Source organism: Sus scrofa, chromosome 7, assembly GCF_054392235.1.
Source record: "Sus scrofa isolate SSC_HxYL_T2T_F1_AM1 chromosome 7, Sscrofa_HxYL_maternal_Yorkshire_Landrace_v2.0, whole genome shotgun sequence".
In the NCBI taxonomy this organism is placed as follows: domain Eukaryota; kingdom Metazoa; phylum Chordata; class Mammalia; order Artiodactyla; family Suidae; genus Sus; species Sus scrofa.
The window spans coordinates 16,204,338-16,217,103 of record NC_139389.1 but is presented as its reverse complement, the minus strand read 5'-3'; the positions used below and the strand labels follow the sequence as shown (position 1 = coordinate 16,217,103).

At 38.1% G+C, this 12,766-nt stretch overlaps 1 protein-coding gene across 50 annotated transcripts in view; it reads right to left on the bottom strand.

Annotated features, from left to right (window-relative positions):
* Window positions 1–12,766, bottom strand: part of CDKAL1 (CDK5 regulatory subunit associated protein 1 like 1) — a 951,913-nt gene that overhangs the window by 676,295 nt on the left and 262,852 nt on the right. The window lies entirely within an intron of this gene.

Here is a 12,766-nt window from a genome sequence, read left to right as displayed (position 1 = left end):
AGAAAAACCAACCCCAAACTCTTTTGTTGGAGGCATATATGTTTATAATGTTGGGTCTTCTTGATGGATTCTTTTAAAATAATGAAAAAATTAAAAAAAAAAGAAAAACCTATCCCAAAATTCATATGGAATCTCAAAGGACCCTGAAAAGCCAAACAATCTTGGAAAAGAACAACAAAAGAAAATGTTGAAGGACTCATAGTTCCTGATTTCAAAACTTTCTGTGAAACTACATTAAAACAGCATGATGTTGACATAAACACATACATATATAAACTAGTGGAATAAAATAGAGAGCCCTCAAATAAACCATCATGTATATGGTCAACTGATTTTTGACAAGGGTACAATGAGATGCAGACAGACTTTTCAACAAATGATACTAGGAAAACTAGATACCCATATGCCAAAGAATGATGTTGCAACCTTACCTAACACCACATACAAAAATTAACTCAAAATGGATCAAAGACCTACATGTAAGACCTAAAATAATAAAAACTCTTAGGAAAAAAACAAAGGACAAAAGCTTCACAACACTGGATATGACTCCGAAGGCACAAATAAAATAAGAAAACAGACAAATGACTTCAGGAAAATTTTTTAAATTTTCATATCAAAAGATAAAAATCAACAGAGTAAAAAAGGAAACCCAAAGAATTGGACAGAGTATTTGCCAATTATATACCAGATAAAAGATAATATCTAGAATATATAGAGAACTCCAACAACAAAAAGCCCAAACAACTCAATTCAACAATGGGCAAAAGATTTATGAGTAGACATATCTCTAAAGAAGATACATCAAGGCCCAACAAGCACATAAAAAGATACTCAACATCACTAATCGTTAGAAAAGTAAAAGTCAAAACTCCAACAGGATACCACCTCACACCACTCAGGATGGCTATTATCAAAAAAACGAAAGAGGAGTTCCCGATGTGGCACAGCGGAAAGGAATCCAACCAGTATCCATGATAATGCAGGTTCGATCCCTGGACTCACTCAGTGATGGGTCGAGGATCTAGTGTCGTGAACTGGGTAAAGGCTGGCAGCTGTAGCTCTGGTTCAACCCCTAGTCCAGGCCCAGGAACCTTCATATGCTGCTGGTGCAACCCTAAAAGACAAAAACAAACAATCAAAAACAAAACAAAACAAAAAACCAAAACAAAAAAAACACAAATGAACTCGTGTTGGAGAAACTGGAATCCTTATGCACTGCTGGCGGGAAGTTAAAACAGTACAGCCACTGTGAGACACAGCAAATTAAAAGTAGAATTACTATGTCATCCAGCAATTCCATTTCTCGATATATACCCAGAAGGAGAAATATTTGTACACTCAGATGCATGACAACAACAGTGTTATTTACTATAGCTAAAAGTAGAATCAACCCACCTTTCCATTGATAGATGAATTAATAAACAGTATCAACTGAGTATTATTCAGCCTTTAAAAGGAAGGATATTCTGCAAGAAACTACAAAATGTATGAACTTTGAGGACTTTGTGCTAAGAGAAATAAGCAAGTCACAAAAGAACAATTACCACTTAACTTCCACTTAAATGAAGTACTTGGAGCAGTCAAATTCATATAGACATAAAGTAAAATGGTGGTTGCTAGGAGCTGGAAAGAGGAGAATGGGGAGTTACTGTTTGATGGATACAGAGTTTCAGTTTTATAAGATGAAAAGACTTTTGGGGATGGATGTTGGTAACGGTTGCACAGCAATGTGAATTATTTAATACCACTGAACTGTACACTTAAAAATGGTTAAGATGGGAGCTCTCATAGTGGCTCAGTGGTTAACGAACCCAACTAGCATCCACAAGGACAGAGGTTTGATCCTGGCCTTGCTCAGTGGGTTAAGGATCCGGCATTGCCGTGAGCTGTGGTGTAAGCCGGCAGCTACAGCTCCGATTTGACCTCTAGCCTGGGAACCTCCATATGCCATGGGTGTGGCCCTAAAAAGACAAAAGACAAAAAAAAAAAAAAAAAAAAGGCTAAGTTGGCAACTTTTATGTTATTTGTGTTTTATCACAATTTTTTTAAACAGTAAAGAAAAAGAATCGATGATTATTTGTGGGCTTAATACTCAGTAGATTACAGCTTAATTAAAAAATATGCATGTATCTTTTTCATTTTACTATCTGATGTAGTACCCAACACAGTAACTTGTATACTATTAGAATATCAGCAAATACTCTCAGGTATTGGTGACTTCATAATGAACCAAACCAGGTAAACCCATACTTGGTTACACAAACAGGATCAGTGCTCAACAGAAAAATGGACTGGGAGTTCCCGTCGTGGCGCAGTGGTTAACGAATCCGACTGGGAACCATGAGGTTGCAGGTTCGGTCCCTGCCCTTGCTCAGTGGGTTAACGATCCGGCGTTGCCGTGAGCTGTGGTGTAGGTTGCAGACGCGGCTCGGATCCTGCGTTGCTGTGCCTCTGGTGTAGGCCGGTGGCTACAGCTTTGATTCGATCCCTGGCCTGGGAACCTCCACACGCCGTGGGAGCGTCCCAAAGAGACAGCATAAAGACAAAAAAAAAAAAAAAAAAGAAAAATGGACTGGCAATTATAATTCTAACTGCTTAGAAACAAATCTAGCAGGATACAATGAAGCAGGGAAAGAGAAGCCAGAAATGAACAAGACAGGGGAGATAATATGCATCTTGCTAGACAAAAGGATCTGTGCTCCTGTCCTCAGCTCAGGCAGCTTGGAGACTAAAACTACAAGGCCTGGGGCCTACACAGGATATAAACACAGTACAATGTGTACACTACACCAAACACCTTATCCAACAAGAGAAACCAATGATTTGATGTGTCCACTTTGAAAATAACTGTCGTACATTTACCATCAGTAGTTCCCAAAGCTTAAGCTGTCACATAGCAATATATTTCCAACACATACTTAAAGCCAGCCACCCTATACAGGGTGCCAACCTGTTATTTTGCGAAGTAAAGACATTTTTTTTTTAAGTTAAACTACCCTATAGTGCTTATGTATTAATATACATGTATATTATATTTGACTTTTACATATTTAAAATTTTTAATATTTTATATTTATATATTTTTTTAAATAGAGAAAATCTGATGTAAAACACCTAATTTTTCTTCAAGACTTCAGTGCTACTAAATGCAGTAGTCAACAATGAAAGCACTCACAGTGTTAGCAGTTATTACATGAGTAATTTATTACTCCATTCCTTGAATTTTCATGTAATATGTTTATAACCTATAAGTCTCACAAAAGCTTGCTATTCTCAAGGAAAAAGTAACTTTAAATGAATGATATCTGACACACACAGTTTCGAGTAGTTCTGAACTAAATTCAACAGGCTATGCTTACGTATATGTGATTCACTGTTTAAGTGTGCTTGACCAGCACATATGAACTAAATTCAACAGGCTATGCTTACGTATATGTGATTCACTGTTTAAGTGTGCTTGACCAGCACATAGTTCTAGAGGTGGATTTCCAGACGTGATCAGAGCAAACCCTGCTCTCTGTGTTGTCTTCATTTATTTTTCTTTTTTTTTCCTTGATAAAAATCACTTAGGTAAATGTAGATAGCTACTTATTTGACTCAAGGAGCATGCTGGAATTGTTTGGTCTTGCTAGTTAAACAAATACAATAACAACATTTTTAATTATTTTATACTTTGCAAATATATTTATTATTTTTTTTAAAAACAGCCTATTTTAAAACCAAAATGGGAGGGATATAATGATGAAGGATGACACACAGAGCTTCAGGGAAAATTCACTATATTTTCCTTGCATTTCTTATTTTACCAGAGACCAGCAAAAAAATCTATCGAGGAGAAACTATTGTTTATGCGTTTTATGATTTCTCTGGAGTGTCTTCTGAATTATATTCTACCAATGCTGTACTTAAGTAGTTGTCTATATTATCTTTAAGGAGAGATAACTCCGTCTCTTTTATTTAATAGTTTTAAAATGTTATTGGAGTATAAATGACTTACAACGTTATATTAGTTTCTAAAATAATCTTTGGAATTGAAAATACAGGAAAAACAGCAAGAAAACGGCTTTAAATGAATATTAGCCTAAATCAAGTATTATGCCAACTAAGATACAAACATAGAAGAAATATAATTAATAAGTAACAGTAATAATTTCAGTTGGATTTTCAATGTGTTCTATTTGTACCTAGTGAGGTACTCCCTGGGGGACAAAGTCCCATATTCATAAAAGCAACAAATTACTGTTTTCTGAATGTTTCTTAAAACTGCAGGGTACAAGACAATGAAATTCTGACAACCATAAAGCATACTTCTCCAAAAATTTTCTTCTATTCCACCTACTTTTTTTTTTTTTCCCATGTCATATGAAGTTCCCAAACTAGGGGTCGAATTGGAGCTGCAGCTGCCAGCCACAGCCACAGCCATACTAGATCCAAGCTGCATCTGCAACCTACACAGCAACTCACGGCAATGCCAGCTCCTTAACCCATTGAGCGAGGCCAAGAATTGAACCTAGTGAATCATGAATACTAGTTGGGTTCATAACCTGATGAGCCACAATGGGAACTCCCCCACCTACACTGTTATTTTCAGTTTTATAAAACAATGGCAGCAGTACAAAAAATTAAGGCTATTATCTCTATACCTTTCAAAGATAACAGTGGTGACATCTGCAGCCACCAAATAATATTTGCTAGTAAAGCAAAAATACCTGACTGGTCATTAGAAGCAGAGAACGCATACAAAGTGACGTTGTGCTACAGACTGAATTAACTTATGAACATCCAAACGGAAAAAGAAATAGGGACTCTGATGGCAATTATTTATCTCCTATCATAGTAGTAAACTTTATTTACAGAGTGTATAAAAAAATCATATGTTTATGTTTACATATATACCTATAAATATAATTCTGCCATGTAGGCAGAATTATACACAGTACAATACACAGTAAGGCCAGAAAAGCAGTAACAAAAACCCTTTTAAAGTAATATAATCAAGTAAATGTATATTTGTACATATAGCACAAAACACAAGAACACACATACATAAAAGTTTTGCTACTTCCACCCCTAAATATTCATGGCATCCTGGAATTTGTGTTTTTCTATTTAGGTATAGATACCTCCCCCCCTTTCTAAACCTACTGAATCAGGATCTGCAAGAATGCAACCAAGGCATATGTATTTGTAAAAAGTGATATATTTTTCTATGCCTGAGTTGCAGCCAAATTACATTGACATTATTAGAAATAACAATTTACTTCCTGTGTTTTAATAGTTAATACTTACCTGCTACTAAAGAAAACCAAAGCTTCACTTACAACTATTCTAAAGGACAATATAGGCCAAGTGATCTCAAAAAGAGACTTATCTAAGGGTAATCTCCTCAAACTTTGACTAGTCACACACTAAATACACATACATACAAAGAAAGAAAAAACCTGCAAAATGGAACTCAAAATATATTAAAAAGTAAGTGCGTATCAGTAAGGAGAACTATTGTTTTTGCTTCCTCGGTGACTCTGGATTCTGACACTGTCAGGGTGAAATCTCACAAGAAACAGTTGCAGAAACTAATTCTCCAACATATAACAGGCACCATGTTTTGGCACCTAGGATAAAAGGTAATTGTTCTAACACGGGTCAAAACATTTTGGGCAAAGAAAAAAAGTCTTATGTTTCAACTGTGTTGAAACTAGAAAGCTAAATTCAGATAATTTTCTGACTTGTATAAGAAAATAAATTGTTTGGGTCAAATAATGGCATGAATAATTACATAATGAAGAGAGAGGAGATGTTTTAAATTGAATAGAAAATAACACTACGCATTTATGAAATTACCCATTTTAATTTCAACAAATCCTCCAATTTGAGAGCCATAATTATAATGAGCATTAAAATAATCTAATAAGTAAAATCTATCTCTCCCTTTTGGCAATTATTACCTAAAGCAGGGCCAAACAAAATACCATATATCAGAGATAAAATGAGGAAACTAGCAGGTCCCTAAGGTAAAGTCAATGACTATCAAGCTAACCACCAAAATCTCTGTGAAAGAAAAGCTTTTCCCATTCAGACCTCAGGTGCACAACCATTTAGTGTAGAAGCCTTCTCTTTCATACATATTACACCTACTTCCTTGAATGACTGTAAGAACCCCTATTGATTCAATAGAAGCTCTTTTACTTTCTTTTTTTAGGAGAGGAGGAGTGATAGGCTACCCCAATTAAATACAGAACTTAATCCTTTCTAAAGAACCATGCTGTTTGCAGAAACATTAGGCTGGAAGAGGAAAAAAAAAATGTATCTCAAATGGACAAAGTAATTCAATTTAAGAACTCAAATGGGAACACTAAAAGAAGAATGTTTTAGAGATGAGCCATATACCAGCTGAGGAGAACTTCCTTCCCCAGAGAGGGACATGCACAGGGATATAGCCAGCCTTTGATGGAGGCAAAAGTGAGTCATTAAGAAATCTCCCTCTGGCTCCCCAGGAGGGCTGGTCCCACAGACATATTCCAAGATACAAAATGTTTTTTTCATTTAAAAGAATCAGCCAATGCAAGATAGTAAAATAACTTAGTCAAATGATGTAGATTAGACAGGTACCTGAGGGCCCATACCTCCCAAAAGGTTAAAAAAAAAAAAAAAAAAAAGAAATGCTATTTGTTAGTATTTCCCAGAGTAGATGCTACGCCTACTTTTAGATGTTTATTTTGCTGGCTTTCAACAGATCCTATTGGAAAATTCTTTCTTATATTTCCAGCTACCTCCTGTCCCATTTAACTTTTTTGTTCTAAATTAAATAGGGAAAACTGGTTCATTTTAAGATTTATCAAGAAAAAATCATTCTAATTTGGCTTAGCAATTCCACTTTCAAGGGCTTCCATAGGTTACTAGTTGAAATTGGTATAAATTTTCTGAAACATATCGCTAATATGTGTTAAAAAGCCTCCCAATGTTTTCCCCAATAACTCCGTTTCTTACCTGATAAACAACTTATTTTAAAATTATTCAATTTGTATGCACTGTATGAAGAAATAATTTTTCAGGTATAGATTCTTGAAACACTATTGCTGGCATAATAACAAATAGTAAGCTAATAGGTATTACACGATGCTTAGTGTGTGCAAGGCACTATTTTAAGTGCCTACATTATATGTATTAAATCAATTTTAATCCTTTCAGCAACTTTGTGATGTTCATGTTTTTATTGTCCTTCTTTTACACAAGAAGAAAATGAGGCCAAATGAGGCTAGGTAACTTCTAAAGGCCATTAATGAGTAGTGAGGCTGGGATTTGAAACTAAGAAGACCTAGGTCACACAACTTCAATATACAAAATCAAAATTTGCTTGACTAATGCACATGATTGCGTCAATGTCCTGATATCCATGATCAAATATCATATCTTCAGGCACCTACATTTTACCATTATAAAAGAAAAATATTAAAAGCAACTAAAACATATATAAATATATGGTAAGTTCTCAAAGAAACCATTTACATTTTTGGATCTATTAATTGCTGAGAAAATAAACAACTTTTTTGGTCCCTTATTCAAAGAAAAATAGCTTGGTAGATACAAAAATGTGAACCTAGAACAACTGTAGCCCCTGCAGAGTCACTATTCACCAGACGTAACCCCAGAGGGTTACAATGGAACATCTACTGCAGGAACAAGATCATCTATTTCTTCTCTTGTTTTGCTTTTTAGAGCCACACCTGCAGCAAATGGAAGTTTCCAGGCTAGAGGTTGAATCAGAGCTGCAGCTGCTGAGCCACACATGATCCGAGCCACTTCTGCGACCTATACCACAGCTCACAGTAACCTCTCTTCCTTAACCTACTGAGTGAGGCCAGGGATTGAACCCGCATCCTCATGCTTACTGGCTGGATTCGTTTCTGCTTCACCAAAATGGAAACTGCAAGGATCACCTATTTTTTTTCCACTGTGAAGCCAGTCAATGTGCCACAGAAGAGCTGCAGTTTAAGCTCGAGTCTCTAGGAGTTTCCTTCGCAGCTTAGTGGTTAACAAACCTGACTAGGATCCATGAGGATAAGGGTTCGGTCCCTGGCCTCGCTCAGTGGGTTAAGGATCCGGCGTTGCCGTGGGCTGTGGTGTAGGTGGTAGACAAGGCTGGGATTCCAAGCTGCTGTGGCTGTGGCTGTGGCGAAGGCCACCAGTTACAGCTCCAATTCATCCCCTAGCCTGGGAACCTCTATATGCCACAGGTGCGGCCCTGGGGGAGAAAAAAAAAAAAGGCTGAGTTTCTAGATATGGGTGTTGCTTCTTTCTTTCTAGAGAAAATATTTTATAATACGCAAATTTATTACTGTGTAGTAAGCTGATGACTGAAATGCAGCAAATCAAACAGCCTTTTTAAGTCAAGGCTTTTCTTTCCCACCACTATCTCCTGAGGGCCTCTCCCGACTAATGACACAGTTACTCATGCAGGTCGCTACCAAAAAAACGAGGAACGCAGGTATGGCCTCTCCAGGGGAGACAGACCCTCGTTTTCCCTTCCCTTTATACAGGAGGAAAGGGAAGCCAGAGCGGAAACCCATGGGCCTCTTTTCAACACTCAGAAGGAGCCAGGGAGAGGGAGAGGGTTAATTCAAAGGACACAAAGCTCACTCTCCCTCAGCCTCCTTGTGAGGCATCCCTGATGCAGGTAGTACAATCGCTATTTTTCAGAGAAGAAAACTGAGGTTGAAAAGGGTTTACAGGACACAGACTAATTAAAAGCCAGAACTAGTGTCTTCACCCATCTCTTCTAAGAACACTCAAGGGACTGGGTAATTTTTAGGAGATGGGGGATGGCCCTGTTTAATTGCTCAACAGATATTATTTGAATGAATTATTTTAATTATTTAATTACAGGTTTAATTATTATTTAATCATTTTCATAAATAAGCATATTAATAACCTTAATAGCTTTACTGAGTTAAAACTAATATACAGTATACTGCAGATATTTAAAATGTGCAGTTTGGTAACTGCTGACCCATAAATATATGAACCTAAAGGGTTCTTGTGTCTCTGTCATCTTTCCCTCTAGGTCCTCCATCACCTCCCCACCCCAGTACCTGTTCTTTCTTTCCCTATAAATTAGTATTTATGATAAATTAGTTTTGGAGTTCCCGTCGTGGCTCAATGGAAACAAATCTGACTGGAATCCATGAGGATGCAGGTTCGATCCCTGGCCTCGAACAGTGGGTTAATGATCCAGCATTGCCATGAGCTGTGGTGTAGGTCGCAGATGCGGCTCAGATCTGGCATTGCTGTGACTATGGTGTAGGCCAGTGGCTACAGCTCCAATTTGACCCCTAGCCTGGGAACCTCCATATATCACGGGTGTGGCCCTTAAAAGAAGGGCCCCCACCCAAAAAGGATAAATTAGGTCACAGAACTTTAGGTAAATGAACCACAGCGTTTGCACTCTTTTCAGTCTAACTTCTTTCATCCATACTGTGGAGTGCATCAAGAGTTCATTGCTTTTTATTGCTGAGTACTACTCCATGGAGTCCATGCTGTGCCAACTTTTCCCTGTGAGGCCACAAGCAGGAAGGGAGGGTCTCAGTGGAAAACAGGAAAACTGAACATGAAAAAAAGGACTTGTTTTCTCTCATTTGCCTCCTGCCTCCGTTAGTGGCACCTGTTTCTAACCCCAAGAGTGAGGGTGTGTAAGAGCAGCACTCTTAATCAACGAGCTAAGGCTTTCATGATTTCTCTAGGCATTTATGATGGCTGCTCAAGTAAAAAACTTAAATAGTACGAAAATTTTAAATGCTGAAATGTGTTGCCTTCTTCTAAGCTAGAAAAAGATAAGCTTAGCCTAAAAGCAGAAAGGGGAGAAAACATATCCTTAATACAAGAGGCCCTCTCTGCCTCTATAACCCAAATAAGCTAAAAATTTGGTAATGTAGGCTCCAGTGGGGTTAAAACAAAAACTAAGCAAACAAACAGAAAGCCAAGTTGTGTAAGCCCAGCTAGGGTTTGTGAAAACAGAGGCTGGGAAGTTAAAGAGATTCCACCAGAGATGAGACTGAAGCCTAGCAGACACCTAACCCCACCCCCATGGCTGTCCTTCCCCAAGCACCTCCTGCTAATAGGCCTGCCCTTGCCTAACAAAGAAGACAATACAGTTCATTGTGAAAATGGGTTTCAAATGCAGCCTAAGGGCAAGGAGCAAGCAGAGGCTAAGGTAGGGCAGGGGCCTTTAAATTAAGGTCCCAGGGCAAGGGTGGAGGCTTCATGCTCTAACAGGCTCACAAAGGATGACCAGGCAAGGTCTAGGACTATGGTTACTGCAAATGGAACTGACCACAAACTGAACAGTAGTCTTTAAGAGAGCTAATTTGCCAAAGAAACCACAAAGCTGGCTGAATGTCAACAGGTCAATAGTTCTTAAACTCAAAGTAGATCCAATGCTTCTGGGAGGAGCCATTAATGGACATGTTGCTGAAGCCCCTATTCTGATTCAATAGGTCTGGGATGACATCCAAGAATTTGCTACCCCCCTGGTCCTGAGACCACACAGAAGACCACTGCTCTGAGGCAACCTCCCTCCCAACCTCACATCCACTGTGGGAGAGCTATTAGAAGTTGCAGGTCCCAAATGGACAGTCCTTCCCAAAGGCCATCTCAGAAGCGCCATGGAAGACAAGAAAAAAGAAGGCACTCTCAGAGGTAAAAATCGCTGCCTGTCAAATACACTAAGAAATTAACCTCCTGCCAGTACAGGGAGTACTCACCATTCCTGGACTAGAAGAGTAACCAACATGTGTAGTTTTCCACTATCCCCCTTTAAAAATGGGAACTGTTATCACCATGATCCTGCTCTTGCTCCAGCATTAGGAACAGACATATAGAAGTCAATCTTCAGCCTTAGGTTGCAAAACTCTGAGGGGCTCTATCAGACCCTAAAAAGAGGACCTGGTCTTGGAACTAGACGACACTTTGAAATGTCCGTTTGGGGAGGTAGTGAGGGTATTTCGTTAAAAGGCATATTTTAGTTAAGAACATGTATATGACGAAGTTTGTGAGTGAAAGTGAACTATGTGGCATGTTGTTATATTCCTGCTCTGTGCTTATTTCCACTCCCCTTCGTAAAAGGATACTAGTTTTGTTCAGGAATCAACTCCTGTCTCATGTCATCCATAAAGCTCAAGAGAAACCAGCTCTAGCACCATTTCTAGAGTAGGGCATGATTAAAGGGAGATCCTTTTCCTTTTCTAATAAATGCTTAATTCAGCAACTCAGAACTAAGCCAATCAGCATATGGCATTCTTATGGAAACTAGAATTAGTTCAGAGATGTACAAGAATAAAATTCATATCAATAAAATGCACTGGGACTTTTGGAAAAATATTGTTTTGGTCTTAAAAACATAGCCCCTTGCTTTTAGAGATTGTGAAATACAGGTTTGTACTCAAGACCATTTGATCCTAAGGCTAAAAGCCAGAAAAAGGGTGTCAAAGAAATCACAGAAAATGCAAACAAACCCACTGGATTAAGGTGCATCTCTTAACTTTGTATTATGCAAGTCATTATATTTCATTACCTGTAGGTCATTTATGAACAGATGGATGCAGATAACCAATAATCCACCAAAATCCATTAATAATTTCAAAGAACCAACTAAAGGGTGTTTGTCACAATAACTTTATACCTTCCTTAACCCAAACAATTTTCTTTCCATTTGCAATCTTTCTAGGGTGCCAACTTTGAGAAATGTCTTATATTGGGAGATAAGAAATTTACAAGATGGATAGTCCCTGCCTGCAAACTAGAAAATATTTATAGCATAGACATATTATCGAGACTCTAAAAAGATTATTTGGAGAATCTGTTAGGTTTCAGAACTTGGGGTGTTGCTAAGACTCCAGAATCATACTCCCTCCCGACACATGCACAAAAAGAAGAAAATGAGATTTAGAAAAAACATCAGAAAATACATTCTTTTAGTTCAATTCTCTCATTTTACAAATAAGAAATGTAGACCAAGAGATCCAGCTAATTAATTTGAAAGGGAAAAAAAAGCATGTCTTCTAAAATGCAGTTTAATACTTTCGTACTGCTTGTTGTCAATCTTTCTCCTGCTCAAAGACAATGCTGAGACATGCTCCATTCCATCAGCACCAGTGATCCTTCACGGGAAAAAAGGACATGGAGACATGGAGTAAGGGAGCGTCCCTTACTCACCAGGCTTGGGAAAGACAACATTTTTTCCAGCAGCTTTATTATATTAGATGTCATGCAATTTTCCTTAGTTTGTTTTGGATTTTTAAATTTGGCCCCAAAATGTATGATTCTAAAATTTATTTATTAAAAAAAATTCTCTGTCTTAATAAATGAAATACAGTGAACAGAACCTTGAATAGTATCTCAAATCATCATGCTCAACTTCATATAATCATTGTAAAATGCTACAGATATAGGATAAAAGGTACTGTCACTGGGCTTCTTGTATTTGTCTACATGAATCTAAGTTATGTGAAAAAAAAATTGAGGGAGTTCCCGTCATGGCTCAGTGGTTAACGAATCCGACTAGGAACCATGAGGTTGCGGGTTCGATCACTGCCCTTGCTCAGTGGGTTAAGGATTTGGCGTTGCCACGAGCTGTGGTGTGGGTCGCAGACGTGACCCAGATCTGGCATTGCTGTGGCTCCAGCGTAGGCCGGCGGCTGCAGCTCCAATTGGACCACTAGCCTGGGAACCTCCATATGCCACAGGTGTGGCCCTAGAAAAGGTAAAAAGA